The sequence below is a fragment of the Poecile atricapillus genome, chromosome 1, assembly GCF_030490865.1.
Source record: "Poecile atricapillus isolate bPoeAtr1 chromosome 1, bPoeAtr1.hap1, whole genome shotgun sequence".
In the NCBI taxonomy this organism is placed as follows: Eukaryota; Metazoa; Chordata; class Aves; order Passeriformes; family Paridae; genus Poecile; species Poecile atricapillus.
The window spans coordinates 131,709,377-131,736,035 of NC_081249.1; the positions used below are offsets into that span (position 1 = coordinate 131,709,377).

A 26,659-nucleotide genomic window follows, 5' to 3' on the forward strand; every position below is an offset into this window, starting at 1 on the left:
TGAAATTATTTAACAGCCCCAGCCCTTCCCCAGTCTCTGTAAACTAATTCCATGCCATGACCTCAGTCCTACAACTCACAAATGGCACAGAAGGTAGGGAGAAAAGGCAGAAAGGAGAGGCACTGTATCCCCTGGCATCTCTGCATGGCAGCTGGTGAGACAAAACAAAAAAAATCAGATCACTGCCTAGAGAGTCTATTGGCAACTCTCAGTTGCATCTGGGAACAATGACCCATCAAAGCTAACTACGTATTGTTAATATCCCTACCTAATCCAGGCAATGGGAAAGAAAAGTACAAAGTGCCCTAGCAAATCCTACAACCTTCCAGCTCGCTCACATCTTCATTTTCCTGAGTCTGGTAAGCATATAAACATCCCTTATTGCAGCAGTGTCCCCAGTGCTGCCATAAACATCATCTGGGGCCAGGTTGGGGGTGAGGGTGCATTCACTGCTGCCAGAAGGTTTTTATTCCATATTCTCACAAAATACAGAGAAGCCAAGGAGGCCCCATTTCATGCTTCCACCTCACTGGTCTAGGAAGAAATTAATGTGGTGCAGAACTTCCCTACAGTGATATACTTGGGTCTGGGAAACATGTTTCCGAGGGTTGGATTGTGATTTTTGAGATGCAGAATTTTTGAGCTATTGGGTTCTAAGCCTGCACAGTCTTAAGCTTGCAGCTACTGGCATGTTTGACATTTTAAACTATGAAATACCAACCTATTTTGAAATTGTCCAAATCATTAGTTGTGGAATTTTCCTAGCACTTCATGAATACCACTGTTAATTGGGCAATTAACTCGAAACTACAGAATATGCTGTGATGGCATGATATGATATAAGCCATGTAAAAGAAGGAACAGCCAAGCAACTCAGTATGTTGAAAGATATTAATGAAGTGGCAAAATCTGCCAGAAAAATAATAATGGGTGATTTTAACTACCCCAATATTAACTGGTTGAATAACACATCTGTACATGGTTTGGAGAAGCAGCTTATTGATACTATAAATGGCTTCTTTTTGGAGCAGCTCCTTCTGGAGCACAGAGGAGGAGGAGTTCCACTCAGTTATTAATTTGTGTGTGTATTTGTGTGGAAAGCAAGCATGGGTGTTCTGCTAAGCAACAATGGCCATGGGACAATGAGTTTGAATCTCAATGATGAAGTATTTCAAGTGGCAACCAAATAGTTAATGGCAGGTGGGTGGGTGAGGAAACACCCATGAACAACAGACATCTCAAAGGGATGGCTGTTTTGGAGGAATGAAGGAGTTCATTCACACACAGAAACAAAACATCAGAATTAAAAAGAGAAGGGAGGAAAATTAAAAATTAAAAAAAAATTTTAAAAGGCTAGGTTAGCATGATTCTGGGGTACAGGTATAAGAATCTGAGGACTTAAAAAACAGCTCTCTTTGAATGCATGAACTCTGCCTAAATGTTCAAAACAGTGCACAACACTGATTATTATTATAACTTACTGCTCAATATTGTACAATATGAAACAAAACCATAATGCAAACTGTGGCAATCAGAATGCATAAATTCAGTTTAAAAAAATTACAGGAAGAGAAATTTTTATTTTTCCATAATTATATAATTATTCGAGTTGATCTACAGGGAGAACACATATATATTCCCTAAGGTGCAAATCTGGAATCTGGAGTAAGAGAATACAGTTCTTCCAACCGTTTTGAGGAATTCAGCAAAAAAGATAGTTGAATGTGTGTGGTTATGCTTCCCTCATCATCCTCTAAAAGTTACAGTTATGTCCATAGAAGAACATCTTTAAAAACAAGACATCAAAAACCAAGTAACTAACATAAAAATTATACATAGACATGATGATGGTAATAGTCACTTCCCAGGTGGGATTATTTACAAATGGGGCTGCCAAGGATCAGAAATGCAGGGGGTTTTTTGTTTCTTTATCACATTTCAAGACCCAAAAATTTAAGAACATATTAGATTCCCATAATGAGTCAGAAAAATCCTGGACTGCACAGCAACCAGTATCTGCTATTTCTGAGGTAAGTGAATATACCAGAGTTTGCATCAAGCAAAATCTTTGGGCAAAAGGTTCCTTTCAACATAGATATATTTACCAACACCCATATACTTTTAGGATTTAGTGAATACAGTAAGGAAATCTATGGACTGTTTTCTAGGGTGGGGTGTTATCTTAGTGTATAATCGATTAAAAGGCCAATAACCTGACAATGTTTAAATGTTGCCCAAGCAAGAAAGGATCAGAGAGTTCTAATAACTGCTGTTGAGTGGATATAGAGTGTGGGGGAGATATGGTTTTAGGGTAAATGGTTTTTCAAAAATTAAAATCTGTGTCCTGATTTGGAGGAGGAAATGTTCCATAAAATTAAGACCTTCTAACAATATTTAAAAATACTGGGTTAAGAAGCTGCAAAGTGGCATGAAACCTTGTGTTGACAAATAAGAACTTGCATCTTAGAAAGAACAATTTCAGTTATTTAAATTCACTGCTGACTTTTACACAAACTATAATCATTTAGTAAAGATGAAACAAAGAAACACAATGTCAACAGTACAAACAAACCTGAAAGACATACAAAGAAAAGAGAAAATGTCCTGTTTTAAACAAATTGATAGTGTGTATTCTGTTAAGGTAGGGTGCTCTAGTTTAAAACATATCTCAGAAATGGAGAAGCAAGAATGAATTAATGGACATCATAGCATTTTTTAGTAAACCAGGGAAATTCTGGAACATTTTCACTTGTCTCTGAAAGGCAAAGGGTTGCCTGATGTGATGTTCATGAAAGTGTTGCTGGAACAGAATTAAGAATTAATATCATACACTCTGAAGTTAACCACATTTCTGATCCCCTGTGCCTGCTGTAGAAACACCTCTCAAGGTTTAGGTAGTTAATCATGAGGGTTGAGGGGGGCAACTTTTACTTCACTTTCACCTTACTAAGCTTGGCTTCAGATTCCTGGGCTTTGCTTTGATCATTTCAGCAGATCTAACTCTAGTTGTGTCACAACAGTGACCAATTTTTTTTTTAAATTGTTATATTCCAAACTAGTAAAGCATTTGAGTAGAAAATATATAGGAATATGAAGTAGGAATTTCCTATACATAGCCAGTTTGCTAGCTACTCATTCCTCTTCACTCTGCTGCTGTACAAGACTTTTGGCCATCCGCAAGACCACGTGTCTCATCTCGCGCAAACAAGAACTTTGAGTGAAGTTTTACACTTTTTGAACTGTTTCATTGAGAAAGACTGAAGTGAATGATAAAACTCATGTAACCTGCTTTGTTTTAGCAATGGAGAATTGGATTAATTACTCCCTGGGGATTTTTTGATCTTGCAGGGAGCATCTTTGAGACCAAGTTTCAGAGCCAGGATTATATTTACACAATTAAGTGTAGCCTTTGAATATTTTATGATGCACACTTACTGAATCCATCACATGCATATATTAAGAACAGAAGCTGCTCCCACTTATTTCAAATTGATTTTGTTCAATGTCTTGTTAACACACAAAAATATCAATTCCTCATCACTGTGCATGAACTTGAATTACTAAAAGTAAAAAATTAACATTTTCACATTATTTGTATTTTAATTAATTAAAGCATTGCCAAGAAGAAAAAAAAATTGATGGAAAATTAATTTTTATAAAACACACCTCTTTTTCAAACTGATCTTTATACTTTATCTTATCTTTAATATCTTAAAGTAAAATTTTTAATGTGGGCTTCACTTCAATCAGCTCTTTTTAATTAACTTTAGAAATGTGAGTGTTTTATAGCACAGTCTTTATCAATTTTTTTAATTTCGCTATTAACACTTATGTTTTACCTTCAGCAGACCATTATCAGATTTCTATTGAGTCAGGCTTTGGTACATACCAAAGATCTTGGTACATCTAGCAAGCAGTTAACCTCTTACCCTGCTCTCTCTTGTAGCTGTGATTATGATGAATGAGTGGTTAGTTCTAAGCAATTCTGTTTTATGTCAATAAATGAATCAAACAGCCATTTGGTATATGGGCATTAGGAAGACAGAGAAAATGAAGCTGTCTGTGGACACTTTATAACCCTCACGCTTTTAAATAATATGATTTGAAAAGTTAATGCTGACATCAACTGTTGGTATTGTTCATCCATACTGTAGAATAAGACATTCTTTGTCTTATTTATGTAAAATGAGAAATACTGTATATAATTTATTACTCACAGCATGGCTTAAAGAAAATTCTCTTTATAGTTTTCCTGAGACACTGCATTGTAGTTCTTAAACTACCAAAAATTTCGGGTTTGTGATGAACAACCATTTCTTCCAGAAATATTTAGTCTCTGTAAATGCCAATCCCTTGCTGAAATTTGTCCAGGTATGGACCTGTGCAGGTACTTTGCTTCTACATTCTTAATTAGGCTTCTTAACAGAAGTACTTCCTATTCCACTCTCCCAAGCATTGCACGCAACTTCAACTGCATATAGAATTGTTTGGATGAGGATTTGCATTTTATTGCTTAGCACTTTTGCAAAGGAGTTTTTAAGACAGCAGATGGATCTAGTGCATTGCACGGATCTCATCCAGCACTCATATGGAGCAGCGGCAGAACAAGGAAGCCCCACTTACACACAGAGCATGACAACCCTCTGAAAAAGGAAAAAACATTTCTAGCAGCAGTTTCTCTAAATGGTTCAACTTCACCAGAAAGTAAGCAAAGGCAACACATGTGGCCCCTGTCTTTCTGCAATGTGTCAGGAGCTGGTTGGATGGTGCTCTTGCTCACACTGGTGTCCTCATTCCACTAACTGCTAAAGAGTCTTATAGCCTGAAACCCCTTGGGTTTATGTGAATGAAAACTTATTTTCTCTATTTTCTCTTGTGCCATACATTTCATTCTTCATAAAGAACTGAAGGAGATTTCTGTGCTAAGCTAAATATCAAAGTCCCAAAACTAGTTTAAGTACACTGTTAGTTTATTGTAAGAAAAACTGTCTAAAATGAATACAATGCTTTCACAATACAAGTATTCTGTGTACCCATATATTTGTTTACTTATTACCAGCCTGTCAATAGAGAAGCAGCCAAAATAATGTCTGCTGTGCTCGGAAGGTAAATGGGAACTCAGATAGGAACAGGTTTCTGCGCCAGCATCACACAACAGACTTTCCTTCTATTAGAACTAGAAGTCCCTAGGTGACCTCCCACAACCACACAGCCTGAGATAAAATCACACACGGGAGCCCATCAGACATCCCAGATAGCAGCACAGGCTGGGGAGAGAGAACTTCAGATATTGGGAAACAAACAAAATGTTTGGTATTTGAGTTTTGTCCTGTTCTTAGCCCAACCACCTTTCCCTCCCCTTGAGTCCTTTTCCCACACCTTTGTCTCTTCAGGTACAACTATGAAGCTGGATGGATGCAACAATGCATCTATCAGATCCTCACTGGCAAATGTGTTTGGGCACCAGGTTTTAGAAAGAAATGCTTTTCCTGCTTCCATTTTCTTTCTACTCAACTTACTGTCTCTTAAGAACATCTAAGATACGTATATTCAGGAAATCATTTTCAGACAAAAAAAATTATTCCAGTCTGTTTTCTTCTTTTTATTTATTTACACCACATATTATATACTGGAAATTTCTTTCTTACTAGAAAATTTGTGTGTTTCAACCCTTACATAAAAACAGAAAGATAAGGTTCCACTAGAAATCGATTTTATATTCACCATTTATAAAATAAACCCAGGAAAATAGAACTTCAAATTGCTGAGGGTCTAGTAAAATGATGGTTTGACCATATTATTATACATTAGCATGTCACAATGTCAGCAGGAAAGGAGGCAGAAGAGGATAAAGGCCTCTGATTCTTCCAGCACACACAAGCCAAAAAAGGTTGCAGCAAACAGAGATTCTAGTTAGGCATAACTTTTCTGTCTTAATAGGAACTTTGAAACACTCATTTATAGAAAGAGGTATGTGATAAGCTGGCAAACATCTCCTTGACCAAAATGCTGATTAACAGCCCTGTCTTATGAAGAGAAAAAGAGAGTTCAACTTTTTGAGACTTGGGTTCAGTATCCTGTTTTTGTCAAAAGTAGAGACCATATATTTTCCCAAATATATTTACTGTAATACACTAGAACATCACATGATATCAATTAAACCCATAAGGTAATAGCACCAAAGATCTATGTCTTCATTTGCTCCAAATAAGCTGTGCTTTCTTTGACTTTTTTTGTACAAATATTCACAATTAAATAATTTTCAAGATTAGGGAAAAATATTAAATATTGAATTCGAAGCAAAGCATGTTTCTGTTGACATGCTGATTAGAGTAAGTGTTTGAAAAGATAAAATTTACCTATTTACAATGTCAGTTTTGTTGTGTCATAATGTGTGTGCATGTGTGCATTTCCTAAGTGTTTCTTGTTCTGTTCTCAAAGCTTCTTAAAATAAAAATCCTGTTGTTAGTTTTTAAATAAATATAATTATATTTGGGATAAAATCAAGTATTTTCACCAAGTTTTCAACCAAGGTTTTTCACTGTAGAGCTCAAGATACTGAAGCTTCATGCGCTTTAACACCCCTCGTTTCAGGTTTTATTTTTCTCACTCTGTCAGTGCTTTCACATTGTAGTCAAGTCACAATAAAATGTTTACACCAAAAATGAACTGCTAGTAACAAGATGTATCTAATTGCTGATGTACAAGTAAAATTGGGTTTAAATGCTGTGTTATTAGATGACATTTATTTTGCCATTTATCTCTTTAAATAACTATTACAGTTTACTACTGGAGAAACCTACTTGAGAAGAACAATGAAATAAATTAAACCATGTTAAAACCACATTCTTGAAAAAAGTAACATTTAGTTAGAACAATTATTCTGTGGGCATAAAACAAAAGCACAAATGTCACATTTTCCATGAAATTTACTTTTGTATGAATCATCAATCCTGTTTTCACCTGAACAAAACTAGCCAAATATGACAAAAAATTCCCAAAGTTGCCCGAACTGGATGATCCAAGTAATTACATGTTACAGCAGAATGCATCTATGACAAAACTTTAAAAAATTTGAGGAAAAAGTTATCATAGCCCTTGGTTGAAATAGCTTTGGTATAGACGTATAGCAGCATTTAGCTGATCTTGCTGTATTCCCATATAAAATATGCACAGTTTCAAAGATCAATCTCCCAGCACTGATCTGCACTCCTTCCCTTTGGAGTACAGATCAAACAAACACGCTATATAAACATGCCCAAATATTATACCTTAACATGATAAAGGTATACACTTCTCATTAGCATTTTTTAAATGCTTCTTAGAATTTATTCTCAAAACTCCTTATACAAGCAAACTTCTTGTCTTCCACGCCAACCCCTGAAGCTCCCATCTCCTTTGCTTAGGGCCTATTTGTTCAGTCTCAGGTCCCAGTCCTGAGTCCATCAGCTTCCATGGTCAGCTCACATGCATAAGTATTTGCAGAAATCAAGTTTTTGAATGGAAAGGAACCTCAGGTCCTCTATTTTATCAGTCTCATTTAGGACATTGTACATAGGCCTGTTACCACATTGCAGGAATCTGTATCTGTCATGTAACAGAATATTTCTAAGTAGGAGAGGTACAATAGAGATGATTTAAGAAATTCTAAACCTATATTATTGCAGAAGCTGTTCTTCAATGCTTTTCTCAGTATGTGAGGAAACTCAGGGCTGAATCCATCAGTACCTCCTACATTTAATTTTATTTTCAGTTTATGTGAACTTAAGGTTAGCATATGTTTCTAGATATACAGTGCTAAACACTAAAATGAGTTGCTTAAGCAAAGAACAGTCAGCATAGTGTTGGCTTCTCCAGATATTCGTGTCGCTGTGATTGAGGTCTGGGTTGCAGAGGACACCAATCATAGGCCAGGCTGTGGCTCATCATTTCATGCAGCCATCAGCTCAGCTTTGCTGCTCAGGCTGCTGAACCACATTCCAGCTCTCACAGCCACAATATGTCAGGTGTCTCAGCTGTACTAACAGCCTTCCCTGCAACAGCCAGTGTGCAGTCGTGTGATCAAAACAGGCCATACCTCTCATGAAAGCTTAAATACTTGCTTGATTGACCTAAACACAACGATTTTTTTCAAAGTACCTTTTTATGTCACTTTTGTTTACTGCAGCTCTTTGTTGATGTCAGCCGAGAAGAGCAGGACTCGGACCAGTTGCTCACAATATAATTACTAAAGTCCTTTCTATGTTTGTAGTACTACATGAACATGAACTGAACAATACTTACAATACTTCTCACCCAATTAGCTTGGTACACAAAAACTTCACCATGAAACTACTGATGAATTTACTCCATTCCATGGAAAGTGTGCTCTATATTGAAGCATAAAGAGCTACTCTTTGTATAGATTAATATATTACTATTTCCGTTTATAAAAGAGAAAAATGAAGAAAATAAACTGATTGCTTAAAAAAAATAAGCAGTAGCAAAGCCAGAAAGAACATAACAAATTCCTCCCTCTCAATTCAGTAATCACTTTATATTGCCTTCTCAGAACTATTTTTCAATGGTAATACTTGGTTTTAAACTGTTTATCTTATTTGATAATATTTTCTTTATTTCTGACTGAGAATGTTCATTAAAAAAATGCTGACCTGTAAATGAAGGAAAGTGCAAATAGAATAGCAAAACCATATGTGAAAATGAACATTTGTAAAGAGGAAGGGCTAGTACAAATTGAACACATTTCCATATTGAGAAGAGTACCAGCCATATTTTTCCAGTGATGAATGCAATTTTGTGAACATCTTTTTCCACAAATGATTGAATAAATATTTATTCATAAACTATATTTGTGACTTAAGAGAACAAGCTGCATAGATTGGTTTCTTTTATACTACATTATACATGAGGTATTGCAATAATTTATATCATGCCAAGTCTAGGGCCCATTAGATTTTCCTTATTATACTTGACTAAAGCTGAGGACCAGCCAAAACAGCAATTCTGAAAGCTTTCTATTTGTTTAATGAGTAACTATCTTCCTCCCAGATCCTCTCCTCTAGCTTCTCTTATCTCGAAGTATTTCTGTTTAGGTGCAGTCCAATTTGATATTTCACCTTGGGCATACTCTGAAATATTTTCCTTCCTGAGCTGTGGCCTCAATGACCATGATTTTGCTGAAACCATAAAGGCCAGATTTCTCTAAGGGATATAAAAATGTATTCCTAGTTCAGCAAATGCTGGTCATCCTAGTGTTTCCTCAATAACACCACACAGCATTTCCTCTAAAATTCCTGTCTTGAGTCACAGCCCCAATTCTTTTCTAGAAATTATTTTCATTGCAAAAACATGATGCGGTGGTGTCATTAGCAAGAGCCACCATTGATGTGTTACTGTAAGCTGTTCTCCCATCATTGTTATTATTAAAAAAAACAAAATAAAGCTTGAAATAATAATATTTACTTTTAATTCAGTATTTGTAGCTCCTCTGAATGGCAGAAGCATAAGTTGGTAGCAAAAAAAATCTACCAAAAGTTTTAAAGTAGTGAGGTCAAATTCTTGCTAAATGAACATACTAAAACTGCAATACAACAGTGACATTTTAAAATTGTTTCCATTCCTCATGTCAAAAGAGTATTAGAAAGATGCACATAACAGGGAAAAGACTAAATACTTACAAATACACAAGAAAATCAGCCCCAGCTCCCAGAAATCACTGGTAAGTTGCTTTTGAATTCATGAAACTGACCTGAAAATATAAAAGGAAAAAAAAAGTTGAAACAAGAGAAAGCCCAGAACTGATAAATGTTACTCTTTTTTTATTATAAAATAGTAATGATTTTTAACCATGAATCAAATAAAACAGAACACAAGACTGTTGTCACGCTTTCAGCCAAGTAATTTACACAGAATTTGTTTCCAGGAAGCCAATAGCAAAAGAAACAATTATTTCATTGTTCTGCATCTCACACCATAGCAACCCAGCCCATTATGGCTTCTAAGAACTGTCATAAATGGAAGCATGGTTATCTTTTAATAAGGAAAATAGCTGTGAGGGGGTTTCTGGCTTGGAGAGTTTTCCTTTTTTATTTTCTCAAGTGTTACGGAACATTTATTACTTTTTTTTTTATTTAAGTAGTTTGTTAACAGCATTTAACAGCTTACCTGGTGTAAAATTATTGTTTAGGTCATTTAATTGGAATGCATCTAAGGCAAAATTTATACAAAGAAGAAAGACTAACGATTTTTTTCTCTTATGGTCTAGATCCCAGTTAGAAGCTTAGCCTAAGTACAATGCAGTCACTATAAGGCATGATTAAATCCAACATTCTTTTTCCTGCATACCCCTCAGTTCTAGTTGGAAAGGTAACAGATGCAACTCAAACCCACAGAGCTCGCCTTATAAAATTCTTTAACTAGCACAATGACTCACTTTATGCCTCTAAATATCCATGGTTTCCTCTCTCCAGAACCCCCATGCATTAGAAGGTAGTTCAGTAGTTTATTTTTATTGTTTGGTCTACATACAGCACATTTTTAGTTCTTAGGAAAACAAAGAAACTTTGTTGCACAGCCCTTGTTTTCTTTCCAAAATGTGAGGATGGATATGGGTAACATTAAACTGAAAATAGTAATGGAGCCTGGGCAACTAGTTTAGGTCAAACCCTTTTTGTTCTCTGAGAGCTATCTGATTAATTTTCAGTTCATAAAACAGTGGGTGTAAGCTCAGTTTAAAAACATGTAACTATATTTAAAGATGAAATTGTCATTTTTGCTAGCCCCCAGTAATCTTTAAGAAACACCTTCCCACAACATTTCTGTATCCTAAAGTGCACCAGCCAGTACTGCACAGTGCCTAGAGACAAGGAGAGAATACCAAACTTATCTTGATGCAGAATATCCTCCTTATTTCATACACCCACCCTGAAGTGCATATTATTCATTCCAACCAAGCCCTCCCCCATCCTGAAAGTACACATTTAATTGTGTCTTCTCTCCTGTAATACCAACAGAGAGTCAACAAATCTCATTTGCTCTATCAATGCAGTGTTGTTATTACATATTTTAAAAGCAAGTCTGAATCTCATTATCAGCTGATTTATGCCATTAGTGTGTTTTGGAGCCACCAATTAAACAAGGACAGTGGTTCATAAGGTCACAGTTAATTAATCTGAAAGTATAAATACACTTTAATGCACACCACCTCATGTTGAGAATTTTGGAACAAAGCACCAAACCTTTATTCTGGGCAAGCAATTAGGGGGAAAGGTTAGACATACAAAATTTTAAACTTAGCTTTAGCACTCTGGTAATCTACCAGGGAAAAAGTTTAGTTTGGTAAAAAATCCTGCAGAACAAAATGTATGTGAAGTCTTAATTCTTATAGAAACACTGCAAGTGAGGGAGAAGGCAGAACAGGGCTAATTGTATCCAGTGATCCCGAGCAAATGAAAGCTTGCTGCTCAGATAACACCACAGAACTGTGAACCAGCTGCAGGCTTATCCATTATGGAGCTGGGCAGGGTGGGGGGAAAAAGCCCAGCCCTGAAGAGCCCAGTCTGTTCAAAATGGACTCATCAGAGCAGAGGTGTCTGTTGCATTTAGTAGATTGTACAACTTCAACCACTTTCCCTTAGTAAATTGAGTAAAATAGTGCAATCCAGGAAGGGTTCAGTAATAACCAGCAACACAAGCAGAGTGCAAGAAAGAAGCTGAAAACAGGCTAATCTACCAGAAACAGTTATTCACAGTGACATTTCAAATATGAGTTATCTAGAGTTTACATGGGAAAAAAAAAAAAACCTTTTTCTTACTGGCTGGACTCATTTTACCTTGCACAGTTCTCTGCTCAAAAGAAAACATAGCTAACAGACACATAAAAGTAAACCACATGACCTAAATAGATGGAGGAGTTGCTAACTACTTTTTCTTCTCTTACACCTGTATTCCTATAGCTTCCATCACTTTCGTTAGTTTCAGATGTCCAAGTACTTTTTCTTAAACTGAAAATAAACCCTATTTTCTTATCCGCATAGAAAACTTTCTGCCCATCAAATACTAACATTTTGATCAAACCATTTACGTTTTCACTTTAGATGTCTCAAGTTGAGCTGTGGGCGACCACACAGGTGAAGAGCTATTGCATAAACATATACAAGGACAAAATTTAAGGACAAAATTGTCTTTAAAATATTCTGTAGTTTTAATTGGTCCAAATCCAAGCAGAAAATTCACTCATATGTTTTGCGGTTGAAGTGCTTTCAAAACATTCAGAATACCTGCAATTTCTGCATTTTTAGAAGATTGCTACCATCCTTATCAAAGACTTGCTTTCCCAACGCCACAATGAAAGGGGGGAAAAAAAAAGCTGTAAGATCAACTTACACTCTGATTTCAGGTACCTTTGGTAGTTACTAAAGCTAACCACTTCTCATTGACCTAAGAATAACACACAGACATACAACAATTTAACAGAATCCTTCAAAATAACTCCATTTTCAAACAGCTAAGCTTATATTGACGCTGGAAATAAAACTGATTATGAACATCACTAAATGGCTGTAGGACCTTTTTTACTCTATATTTATGAACCAAGGAAAATTCCATAAAAAGCCAAATATCACTTATCAAATAGTCATCCTTTCACCCAGCCAGCTCTCAGTAATTCCCATAGGTCTCAATCTTCAGAAAAAAATTGTCATTAATTTTGGAAAGCAGAAAAAAAAATACTAATTTTAAAAAATACTTAATTAAAATATCCTGAATTATCTAAGATGGAGCCACTACAGGTAGCCTGTATTTTCTGTGCACAGTCATCAGTGAGGATGAAGGAAGCCTGGAAGTAAAAAATGGAAGCAGTTATTTAGTAAAAAGCATGGCATCACATTATACCATTTGAGAATGTGGCCTATCATTGTGGGCTGCTAGGACTAAAATATGTATCATTTGAAACCTATTAAAAAACTATTTTCAGAATTATAGCATGATATGAAATTGTAAAAAGGAATAAAACTTAAATGAAACTACACATTTAGGGCCTGAATCACATAACAATTTCACACCCTTAAATGTGTACTGTTTCACAATTAAGACATCATTAATGACCTGTAACTGTCAAGACACAATCACAAAAATGAAGGAGGCAGTAGGCTGATTGTAATGCAAAACCTTTGAACTGCATTTCTAAATATCTTCCTTTATTCAGGTAAAGGACACTCTTTCAAGATGGTTCAATGAAAAATGTTTTACTTACACATGGGATATTCTTAATATGTGATCATTTTGAAACAGGAAAGCAAACACAGTAATTTACCACTACGAGCAAATTCCTCCTAGCTTCCCTTTGTTCAAGCACCCAAGGATTGTATTTTATTGCCTTTGCTGGCTTGTTTCTTGAAATCTTTACTCTTTGTGATTCTATGCATAGCCAAAAAAAAAAAACAAACAACAAAAACAAAACCCCAAATCAATCAATAAACAAAAACCCCAACCAAACTAAAGTAACTACTACATTATTTTCCTATCACTCTTCATTTTAAAGTAGTCCCTCTGCAGTGATTATCATTTGCATCTCTGTGCTCCCTAACAGAGATTGAAGTCAAGTGATCCATCAAGGAAGGAATCAGAGCACACCACCTGTTACACAAGTGGTCATTTTAAAACACATGCTGCATCATAGTGAGGTAAGAACCACACCACGGCACATACAGCATAAAAATTGGTCTCCAAAGCTCTGTCCTCAGTTGCTGCTTTTGTTACAGATTTTCTGCTGAACCTTCAGCAGAAGTTACTTTGTGCTTATTAGTTCCTTATAACACAAAAAGGTGCTAGTATTTCTTCCCTCTGTAGCAGAGGTGCTTTACAATTCTACACCCCAGAAGCTGTGATGTTGTTATTACAGAAACGAGGCTCAAAAGAGGTATCTAAAATAGGCTACATCTCCACAGTTTTGCAGGGAGATATGAGCCCACTCTGCCTACACTTGGAGATGACTGGCCACAAACCCACTCTAATCCAGTTTAGCTCTGGTTAGCACTTACGTAAACTACACGACTTCCAGTTTAGAGCAACCCCACATCTGCCTACAAAAAACATGTCAACAAATACATACAACCATGGTGTTTCTGTAAACTACCTCTTAAAAAAAGGAACCCCATAAACATCACCACTTTTGCCAAATTCCACAGACAGTGGTTCCCTGGCTTTCCCAAAAGGGTGTCACTCGGTAGTGGCACATTATCTGGCAGTGTATTATATAACTGGCTATAAAAGCTCCTTATCATCTCATCTCTAACAAATAATTGTGTTATTGTGTAAATATCTTCATCAGGCAATTCGGAAAGGTTTCTCTGCTGTCCACTTGCAGATCTATAAAGCATCCAATTTTTACAGGATGTGAGCATAGAATACAAAATATATGTAGTATCACTTCATAGCGCAGCATCAACTGAAATCTAAAAAAGGATTTTCATGAAAAAAAGTATTGCATATCTCCAACAACTAATTTAAGTGTATTATTACATCTACCACTAAAATTACAGTTGAAAACACCAAAAACATCTAATTCACTGTGCAGATGAAAGAAATACCTAAATATGCGTTTATTCCTCCATATAAAAGGCAGGGTGCTAGCATTCCAGATCTGATAAGCACTGTGTGCATACTTTCGAGCAGATAAGAACCACAAGACATACACCACACTGCTTGGAAGGCTGAAGGGAGAGGAGGAACTCCAGTTATAACTCATCGGCTGCAGACAGCAAAAGCCTCCTCTGTTGCCCAGGGAAAGGTGGTAAATGCTGCTGGCTCCCTGCTCCCACATCAAGGGACTCAAATTTCCCTGGAGTTCCTGCACCAGCCCACTGCCACTCACACAGTGTGCTGGGACACAAACAACGCCTCTGAACTTCTGGCGAGCTACACGGTGTTTTCACAGCCACAGGCTGGGGCGTTCCTGATCAATACGACTGGATTAAAGAAAACAGAGCAAGCTTTCACAACGGGCCTGTTTCTGTAGCATTTCCATGTGCAGATCCATGTGCTGAAGGCACTGCAAGGTAAATTAAGCCCTGAATGAAAAGTTACAGCATTACAAGTATGGCCAGGATTCCAAGCAGTACGTGGTGCTGTTAGAAGGATGTAACAAGTACACAGAGCGAGCTTTACAGCCGATCCAAACTGCACTTCCAGAGTTACTCTCTACACCTGGAGAAGATGTGGGTTGCGGAGGACGTGGCTTGGAAGCAATACCCAGGGTCACTCTGCAGAGACTCACTTTTGTCACACCCCTGCAAAAAACAGCCATGCAAAGACAGAAAGGGCAGCTTTGGCATTGACCTGCAATATAATATTTGGTCGTTCTTTTTCTCTTCTCTCTCTCTCTCTCTGGGGCTCAACTATGCTCTCACCATGTCGAATGATAGCTTTTTAATCTCTTCCTACGGTTGTACAGGGACTTGCAACAATAGCAGGGTCTCCTGGCATGACTGTAATACAGTCTCATAAGGGTTCTCTGGATGCAACTTTAACACAAAATAATAACATTTTTGTTCATTATATAATACTATCTTTATGCAACAATACACATACAGGAGCTGTTAGCTTACCACTTGGATGTATTTTTTCTTGCCAAATTGTACTAAAATTAACAATACTTTCAGTAGTTTTTAGCTCCTTTTATCTTTTGAATATATAATGTGTCAGGTTCCCTTCTCTTTTATATGCAGACCAATGTTTCAAATAATTTTGCTGAAGAATTGGTTTACTATGTTTAAAAGAGGGTATGCTCTGTCAGCTCAATCATATGACTGAAAACAACAGCATAAAAAGTATAAAATATTATTCAAGCTGTAATTCACCATGCAGTTAAGTCTCTTTGATGAGCTTCATGAAGCTAAACTGAAATTCAGTTACACAACAGAATGATTTGTGATGCAAATCAACTGTCTATATTTACAGGTACCTATTTATCTTCCATTTTTTTCTATTGCCCATATATATGCCCATATATATTTTTATATTTTATATATAAGTGATGACCTCTTCTGAGCAAAAAGGAAAGGTCTTTCTGGAAAGAAAAAGAAAAAAAAAATTCCATAACTGTATTTTCCTTGCCCAACAAAGCATCAAGAATTATGTAGAGTTGAGAACACATAGAGCTGAAACTTAGCTTGGGAGGCTTTGAGTCACTGAGCATCCTTCAGTGCCTGATGCTGTCACACTCAGGCCACTGAAAGTGTTTAGGATACATCTTCATCAGGTACTTTCACTGCACTTCGGCTTAAACACCTACTTGGCTGCACTTGTGTTACGTTTACCAGATGCAAACTCCTTGGTACAATTTTTTTATAGCGTGACACCTACATATGCATAGAGAAGGCTTGGAATAGTAACAGGAAACTAAAGCCCTTGAGCAAAGATATATTATATATATCTATATAATACATATATATATGGGGAGAGCAGGGGGAATGGTAATTCTGAAAGCCCAGTTTTACCATTTAACTGCTATTTCCCAGAGTTAAAAATGGTAAGATAGATGAAATGTTTAGCTGATATTTCAGAGATATCAACAATAATACTTGTGTGTAGGTACACATCACCATATTTAAAATTCCAGCATAATTATCTCATGTAGTACGTGGATTTGATGGTTCCCTGACAATTGGACATTCAACCTGCCCCGACTGTGGTGTACTTAAACAACAACAAAAAAAAGGAGATTGCTGGTTTAAGTTGGTTTTTTTTTAAAAAAAAAGGGAGGAAAACAGAATAGAAAAAGGGAAAAGGAAAAAGGAGACAAGCCAGCTGCACACAAACTAACAATTTTTCTGACCCATCTATTTTGTAATATAACAATATAAGTGTGTAATTTGTTCCCAGTGAAAGCAATATTAATCCAGATAAAATATTGGGGTTCTCTATTGGAGAGTCCAATGTAAATGAAGCTGAGATTTTTCAAAGCTAGCTAAGTAGGACATAAAAATCAATTAGAAGACCTTAAGAATGTCTGCCTTCAGGTCTACTTCCCTGGATTCCCTGAGGGACAAAACCTCCTTACTACATTTCTCAGAGTTTTCTTTCCCTGAAACCCTGAACATAATAATTACAGCTAAAATCCATTTTTTTAGTTGTCGTACACTAACTTCCCCTCTCAGCTCCCATTTTTGAAATTCATTTATCCTGACAGTATAATCAGAGAAAAGGAAGTCCAGGTGCTCTAATTTTAACTTAATTTTAGAAAAGTAAATAAAATTTCTTTCTTCCAGGATCCATTCAATTAGGATCTCACCTTACATGCGCATCCTCTGTGGGAAAACTCTTCCCAAGTTCCAGGTGGCACAGAGTGCCGCAGCAAGGATATAGCTTTGTATTCTGCCCAAAGGACCCTTCTATTTGTGATTATCTACAATTATCAGTCCTGAAGATAATTAACTCTCACCTGCTGTACAAATAGATCATACCCAAAAAATTATGAATCACATTATCTCATCAAGCCCTCAAAATAAAAACCTTTTGGCCTACTTTCAGTGTCTTCTAAAGGATGACTACTTCATTAGTTAAAAAAGCAAGAAGAAAATGGGTTAATTAAGGAAAGAGTACACTTTGAAACAGAATTTTGCCTGCAATAGTAAAACTATCAGTTTGATAAGATTTCACCCTTTGGAAACTTTACCAGGTGTAGCCCTAGTTTCTTTGGATTTTTCACTTATGACATCTCTGTCAGAATTTGAATTGAGATTTTGATGAATACTTGTTGCCTATCATCTAAAGATCTGTATTTCCTGTTTTTTCTGCAAAATTCACTTCTGCAAGATATTTTGAAGCCAGAACTGAAATATGTTCACCACAGATAGAAATTCTTGCAGGCAACGCTGCCCATCAAAAAAATTATATGATGACCCCTTCCTCCATTTTATTTTAAGCACAGTGCTGGATATTAAAGTCAAAGAGGTTAAAAACTAAAGCACTACTTTCTATCAGTCCAAAAAGATCAGGTGTTTTGTTCATAGCCTGTTTTTTGTACTGTTTATAGGAAATCACATATTAATAAACTCAGAGTCAGTTACCCTGCACTTTAGGACAGAATACCCCAAGCCACAAATTGAAACGCAAATTTGGGGGAAGGGTTGAGTTTCTCATGTGCTGAAAATGATTTAGATAGTCATAGCGTCTTTAGATAGTCATATAAAACCATATCTCCAGGCATTTACCAGCATTGCTTGACATCTCTGAGCCCCAGGCTAGCTGCACCTGCCCTCAGCAAGATACTGACAGGCAGCGATGAAAAGCTGATGGCTAGAGGGGTGGTTACTAGGTGCTTTGCATGTGATATTTCAAAAATGTAAGTGGAATACTGATCTTACTAAAAAAAAAAAAAGAAAATTTAAAAAAAAATAATTCACACTCAAGAAGTTCACAAACCTAAAAGTTTCACCAAATTAACTCATCAGCCTGACATGTCTCATTACAAGATCCTATCACTGCTTTAACTAAACGAAAGAAAGGAAGAAAAGAAAAATGTAGAGAGAATAACTTATATTTCTCTAAAAAGAAAGTTTTATAGAAAGTATTTCAAATGTGTTTCTCTCTTGAGCTATATGAAGCAGGTCCTGCTGTGGAATTTTAGGGTGGTATTTTTATCCATTTTATTTTTAATATACAACACAGTGAACAATAGAGTAACACCCATCCAACAAATCATTAGAGCACAAGTTATAACTACTCCCTGGCACCCATAAAGTACATAGGTTGTCTTCTTTTTTATTCTTTATTGTTATTGTATCATTTTCCAATTCCTCTATTTTACTTTAACTCGACACAATTTGCTTCTTTGAGCTAGAAATTTCCCTTTTTTCAGGTGACTCTGCCCTCTTTTCTGGCATTTGAACACTTCAGAATGCACTGCAAAGTTAACCACCTATGTATAAGTAAACTTAGGAAAATTTCTACAGTTCTCAGAGGACAGGAATTTTCAAAATATCAGCAGACACGCTATTCAGTGTGAATAATTATGGTCCCTCAAAGAAATATAGCAAACCCTAGGCTATTTTGGGTTCAAACTCTCCTGTACTTGCTTTATCACAGAACAACAAATATTTTTATGGATCTGGGATTTTGCCTTTTATTCTTTCATCCCAAAAAAGTAATGAACCTCTTAGAAATTTCTAGAACTTAACTGAATTATAATTACCTGGCAATTCAACACAAAATTCACCACCAGAAATTACTATTATTAATCACCACAAGAATATATTTTGCATCTATATAACACCGCCTAAAGAAATTTTAAAGAACCTTACAAGATGATAAATACTTGAAAATACTAGAACTGGATGACATTTGCCTCTGCACAGAGTGCCAACATAAAGTTTGTGAAACTTTCAAGCCATAATTTGAAGATCTAGGAATACACATTTCTAATTTTGGTGCCCTATGGTGGGTAAAATAACAAGTCAGCTCCTTGAAAATCAGAGAATAAGATTCTACTTAATGAGATCAGAAACAGCAGAATCCCAGTCTAAGTCACGTAGAGCTTTGTAAAACTCAGTAAAAATACCCCTAAAATATTTTTAAAGTTTTAAGTTTAAAAAAAAATTACATTACTCTCAAAAGTCAGATGAATCCTCTGTGTAACCATGTTGACTCTGATTCTGAGATGAACTCATCACAAGTTGCTTAAGTGCACCTACAAAAATTAACAGATAATTATATAAAAAAATTTGCAAGGTGGCTCAATGCCAACAAGAGAGTCTCCCATCAATCATACATGATATTCTTCTTGATATCTCTCCCTACATGAAGAAGCAGCTGTGCTCTGTAGCAAGTCCCAACAATTTTTAAAACCTGACTTCTGCAGATAAAATAAAATGGTCTGAAAATGTAACCAGTTAGGCCCTTGTGGTTTTACTTGCTGTTATGTGGCAACATCAGTTGCAGGATTCTCACATTCTAGTGAATTGAAATTTTACAGCATTTCAAAGATCCAGTCCTGTTCTACAGAAGCCAGAGTACTTGGATGGTGTGAGTGATGGCTGTACTTTGCCTCATTATCTCAAAAATGCCTCATCCGAGATGTATTTCAACAACCTGACCCTGTAACCACAGTGCAGTCAATGGTGAAATTTCCATTATTTCAGTGACAATAACAACCAGAGTTTCAGGCAAGGGTAATAGTATTCCTGTGTGAAAACTAGAAGCAAATGCTACCACCACTAGGATTTAGCAAACATATACAAATGAAAAAAAAAAAAAAAAAAATTCACACACGGAAAATTTCATTCAAATAAATACAAAGCCCTCTGTGATTACAGCACACAAGTTACTGCTATGCTGTTACCAGCTTTGAATGGAAGGTATTAAAATTAAAAGCTAAATTTTAACACTACAGAAACAAATCAATCAACACTTCCAGCTTGAATGAACTTACTTTATGAAATCAAGCAACACTGCAGAAGTTAAAAAGTGTGCTATGTGATCTGCTATTTAATCTTTTAGCTTTTTTGCTCTAAATGTGGCCTGTCCAAATTCCTCCAATAGGAAAATTTTCTAAAAGAACAGACCACTCTTGAGCCATTTGAGACTAGATGTGGAAAATAAACAACACTGCTATACACCTGAACCCAAAATGCAGGATATATTGATATCGTAGGAGAGTTACACATTAGCAACACACCATGAAAACTGGGCATGCTGAGAAAATATCAAACTATTCAAATAAAAACAGTATTATTCATAACATAGTTTTTCCACTTTGGAAACATAACTTGGCACCCTCTCTATTAGGCCCAAGTATTCTGAGCTTCAGATACTCCTACAGAGAAGCTAAGTGGGTTTTATTCAGCTACATGCAAAGAAATAGAGAGTTATTTCTTTTCTGTCTCTGAAAATAACTTGTCCACTCCAATAAAAAGTATGCTGCTAGAGAGGTTGATAATTAAGCTTTTGGAGTTTGCCATCCATTAAAACTTGATGATCCCACCCAAAGCGCTTCATCATCAGAACCATCTGGTGCTCTTTCTGCACAATTACCAAAATACAGAACATATTTTGACTTGGCACTTGCATTTGGTAGACACTTTAGTCACTTTATAAGCAACAAGGCAGCATCTTGCCAAAACACGGCCTCAAAAGGAAATTTCAACACACCAGAATCTGAATTTTATCCTAGAAGTTCCACCAGGGTAGAAAGGAGGAATGTCTTCACCGTTGGCTAATGTCCTCACCTGCACATACAAGATGCCTCTTACCAAACTCACTTCTCTGTGTTACCTCTGTGTTGATTATTCAAAGCATTATCTAGGGTATTAAGAGTAAAGTGAACTACCTCTAGTTTGGAAATCACTTTCTTTGAAGATTCTTGGCTCTGAAATCAATCTAATGATCCACCAGAAATCAAATTCTTAGAAGTAAAAGGAACCAAAGGCACTTCACAATGATACTCTGAAGAACACTATAAAGAATATTAAACATTAGACTCTCCTACCACATTTTTTCTCAGTGTCTACACATACTTCAATAGTATGAGCACAGCTCTAAATGTAGGAAAGCCTGAAAAACAAGGGGAGAAGTAGGGAATATGGACTAATCTTGAGAGATTCTAGACTTCTTTTTTGGCTCTTAGTTTACAAGACTTTCTACAAAAAAGAAAACATTATGAGAAAATGGAACATACTTCCAAAAGCAATAATAAGAGTCTTTTGCAGTTTGCCTTTAATTCACTTGTTTTTGTCATCTCTGCCAGAAAAAATTGTATCAGAAGTTGAACATTTCTATGCAGTAATGATGTTATTCTCAGCTTTCTCCAGACAGTATCAATAGCATGAAAAAAACAAAAATCATAGAAATCAATTCTGAAGTGAATTTGAATGAATATTCTCAAATCTAAACATTTCAGTTACTCTTAGGAATTCTGAGGACAGGTCTACATTTATTGTCCCTCACCTACAAGCATCCCATAAGAATACAAAATGATGCAAATCTTTTGGAACATATGCTCTGTGGAATTTACTTTATATATTTTCCCTGGTGGAAATAAATGCTTCTCTCAAAGACTTGTTTATTGAACATACAAGTTATTGACCTGGTTGGCATCAAAATGGGTCAACTGCTCCCCAGTCAGTGAAAATACATGCAAAAAACCAAGCAAATATACATTTTTAAATAGTGCAGCATAGAAATACATCCCAAATGCCAACTACAAATTCCAGAGTAAACAAATAAGAGTTGCACTGCATATGGCACGGAAACCAGAAAAATATATGTATATATACTAGAAAAGACAGGATTTCAAATCCAATGGTCATACCAGAACATGAATTTGTGCCCATCTAAGTCTTCACACTTAGAAATTGGGAAGCTAAAGAAATAGAAATAACAGGTGGATAATTTACAGGTAAGAGGACAAAAGATTGAATAATTGTGCACACAGAAAACTGAACAAAAATTTATGAAAAAAAATAGTAAGAAAATTACCTAAGAAATTTGGATTGAAATTAAAGATGCTATTATTGCAAGTAGCATTGAGAGGATAGTCCCACAACAAAACAACATTCTGAACAAGTTTCATGAAATTATAATAGCAAAATGCAAAAAAGTATGTATAAAATATGTAATCACACAAAAATATATCTGCACACAAGTATAAGGGAGAAATTAGAAGCAGTCAATTTGGTGAAGAGATCTGTGGGTGCACAAGGCAATCTGAGGCATCACAATCACATTCATCCTTATTAGACAAGCCATCAGACAGGCAAAATTTAATATATGAGCAAGTAAATAAACATTTGACTACAGAGTGTCATCCTCACTGGGTGACACTCCAAAGAGTCTATATTTCCCTCTTGGCAAAAACAAACTGCACATTACATCCTTATTTTTATAGAGGATCTCAGAGCAGATTTCCTAACATCAGAGATTTAAAAAAACAAATTCAATTTATTTATTTCCCACTGCTTTTTTACCCTTTAATTTTATCACAGCCAACAATATTGTAACAAGTAACAAGCTGCACCAAGTCAAAGGACCATATTTTTTGAGTGCTAGCATGACTTTTTTAAGTCTCTACCAACAAGTGAAAAGATCGAAAGTATTTACTTTCAGGAAGACTAATCAGATTACTGCCTTTACCTTACAAAAGCATTATGGCATGTCCTTGTTATTCCAACTATTTCATCACGGTGACGTGTAACAACCACAATGTGGTGATAATAGTACACTAACCCCAAAAGGATAAATCCAATCAAAATGCAAAACAATTAAGAGAGAAATCATTCAACTCACACATTAGAATCTTAAGCAACTGCTACAACAGAAAAACTGCTACATCAGAAAAACTCTGCAGGGGAAAGATGCTGGTGCTTTCAGGCCAGTGGAATTAATAATTTGGTTTAAATTTCACAGCACCTAGACAAGGCCAAACCCAACAGAACAGATTCAGCAATATGTTACTTCAATTTTATTATTTCTCAAAATCAGTGGATCTTCATTTGCTTTGATACACAGTAATTAGATACAGAGTCTACATTTAAAAAAAGAGACAACCTAATATCTCCATCTCATTTTAGAATTAAAAAAAATATATATATGATTATACGTATATATATACTCTTATATACATGTATATATATACGGTCCTTATTTTGCCTATTCTAATAAAAATAGCGGTTTACCATTCATAAAAGTGACATATTCTGGCATATTTTTGATGCAAATTCTGTACAAGAAATGACATGAGATAGTAGTAGACCTAATTTCCTTGAACATATAGAGATTGATTTTCCAGCTTTAAAAAATGGACATTTTTTGCTAAGCAGATGAGCTCATCATGAGCCCAGTGCATGGTTGTTCCTACAATTATGTTCTAATGCAACTGAGAAGCTGGTGGATATAAACAGAGTAATATATTTCATCTGGCCCTAGTCTTGTCTACCCAAATAGGAACAAGACCAGCAGAGATTTCCCAAGTCCTTCCCAGGCACAAATATATTCATTTCTATATGTTTTGGCCTTCAAAACTGTGAATCAGAAACCAGGATCAGACCAGAAATAACTGCAGTCTGCTTTTCACAGAAACACAGCTTTCTTGTTATGCCTTGCTATAGTTATCTATCTTGTAATGTTATTCTTGTCACATCCTAAAAATCTGCATGACGATTTTTTATTTTTTTTTTCACTTAGGGATGAATTCTGCCTTCAGCTGAAAACCAAGAGTCCCCACAGAAGACAGTGGTTGCACACTGATGTAGCAGGAAAAACAGAATTTGCACTTCCAGTTAATCATCCTATTAACAGACTTTTATAGTAATATAATATATACATTTTATGTCGTGACTTAAGAATTAAAAACTAATCACATGTAAAATTTGGACATTCAAGAAATAGCTGCCAAGTAAGTTGGAATTAGAGCAGTATATGAGCCATTCAATGCTTGCATTTGCACCAGTGAACTGGAAAAGCTCAGTAAGCCAGCAAGGCTTAGGTAGAGAAGGTGACACTCCAGCAGTGTCCACAATCCCTTCTCCTTTAAGCAATTAAAACAATCCTGCCATTTAATGGCAAGGAACAGGGAAGGAGGAAAAAATAAATGAAGGATAAGGAAATAAATCCTTAACAGTATAACCAGCAAGGATCTTTTTTTTTATCAGGGTCTGGTCAAAAATTATTCCATACTGTTTAATTCTGGAAGCAAGTTCCTCTTTTTCCTTGTTCCTCCTAATAATTAATTATAATACAAAATTATCAGGGACAAAATATATCCTTTTCTAAGCCCCCCCCAAAAAAATTTTAAAAAGCAGATGTTTGCCAGTAAAAATATATTTATTTTATTTTAATATGTGTTTCTCAACTTCCTGTGTACCTATTAGCAAGCACTGTCATCTCCATCTGGCTGAAAAACATCTGTATTGAACAAACTATGCTATTTTTCACCCAACTCATATTTTCCTGGAATTTAGAACTGCAAGTCAGTCACATGACAAATTAATTTAAAATATCATCAATTGATCCATATATGATCAAGTTACAGCCAGGCATATGAGCCTTAGCAAATTATTGTGCTGCTCATACTCTGGCATCAGCAGTCTTTATTTTTCTAGCTACTTGGCTGCCAGTTAGAATGAAATTTTCATTGGTTCTTCTGATGAACAGCAGATATAAAAGCTGAGCTATATCACCTATGACAGGCCAACTGCTTTTGGGGCTATTATTTTAGTTAACAGACAGTATAACTTCAAATTATAAAACATGTTTATACACATATACTTACATTCACAGCTAGCCAGATGCTCATAGAATACTCCTGAATTGAGAGATATTCAAGAAAAATGAGATCATAACTGTTTACCTTTCTTCAACTTTTAAAATCTTATGGGAATCTATAAATTTGGGGGTGAGGGTGGGGGTGTCTAAAGGGGGATTGTCCCTTTCTCTTTTTTTTCCCCCTCCTTTTTATTAACAGAAATCCTGCCATACCAATATACTTTTGGCCAGACTACTGCAGACAACATTCCCCCTTGGCTTTCAGATACTGTTTCTAATACAGAACAAATATGACAGGATGAACAGAAGTCTGTTCCTGTGAAACAGTGGAAAACAATGTAGAGAAACAGGGACATGGGAATCCTGAATATGCAAAAGAAAAGATATCCAAGTCTTTCAAGGAATAGAAAGCTGAAATCAAATTATACATAACTTAACCAAACTGCAGCAGCTATTTAAGTGTACTTAAAATTAATCTGCTCTTAAAGTAGCTACTAATTTTGTAGGACTCCATCTTGAGATGACCCTGATTTTTCTAAAGATGGTGCCAAAAACTGGTTCAACAGAGTCTCAAGTTCAAGCCTAAAAACAAAAGCACACACTGCTGCTTTTGCATTAAAAATGTTGATATTTCATAGCTTGTGAGCTGCTGGAGATATACTGAACAAATTCCTTGAACTTTAAAGTTAGGTAATAGGTATAAGGAACAATCAACCACTATCGAATTAATTCAATAGTTTTAAAGAGAGAAAAATGTAACCGCTTATAAAAGGAGAAAAAAAAACATAACTGACACTAAAAACAAACTGAGTTATGTAATAAGCCTAAGAAATAACAATGTATAGTAGCATATTTGGCCTGCTTCAGGCCCACAGCAAAAGTTTTGATCCTCTGAAAAATGAATGGAAATTCACACATTCAGGCAGAAATAACATCTATTCTATATATCTTTTCACAGATGCAGATATATGGAATACAGGATCTAAATATCTGCTTAATTATGGAGGAGAGAGCAAAGGGTACTTAACAAATCGGAGAGATGGAAATCTTATTGAAAGACCCTGTTCTTAGTGGAAATCTGGAGTAGCCAGATGCTGCTGCATAAATGGATTAGCTGTTTGTGTATGCTACATGTTGGGGATGGTCTGGCAAAGTAACAGGGCTGGTAGGGCCACAGCCCTGATGAGAGGCCATCACCAAGGACCTGCAGCTTTGGTAGCTAGCAAAGCCATAGAGCTCCTGTATAGGCTGCAAGAGACATTGAGACACACCACAGTCCATCCTTTGATCCTGTTCTTGCCAGGAATGGCATGGAAATTCATTGTACAGTTCCTGGCAAACCTACTCATATTTGCAAAGCAAATCTGTATCAGTGTTTCTGCTGGGAAGAGTTGGAATTATG

At 35.9% G+C, this 26,659-nt stretch overlaps 1 protein-coding gene across 2 annotated transcripts in view; it reads right to left on the reverse strand.

Moving 5' to 3' along the window:
- Positions 1-26,659, reverse strand: part of SOX6 (SRY-box transcription factor 6) — a 366,339-nt gene that overhangs the window by 306,649 nt on the left and 33,031 nt on the right. For both annotated transcript variants that reach the window (XM_058851096.1, XM_058851086.1), the window contains exon 2: positions 9,678-9,748. The gene's annotated coding sequence lies outside the window, so the exon portion shown is untranslated. The remainder of the gene's footprint in view (positions 1-9,677; positions 9,749-26,659) is intronic.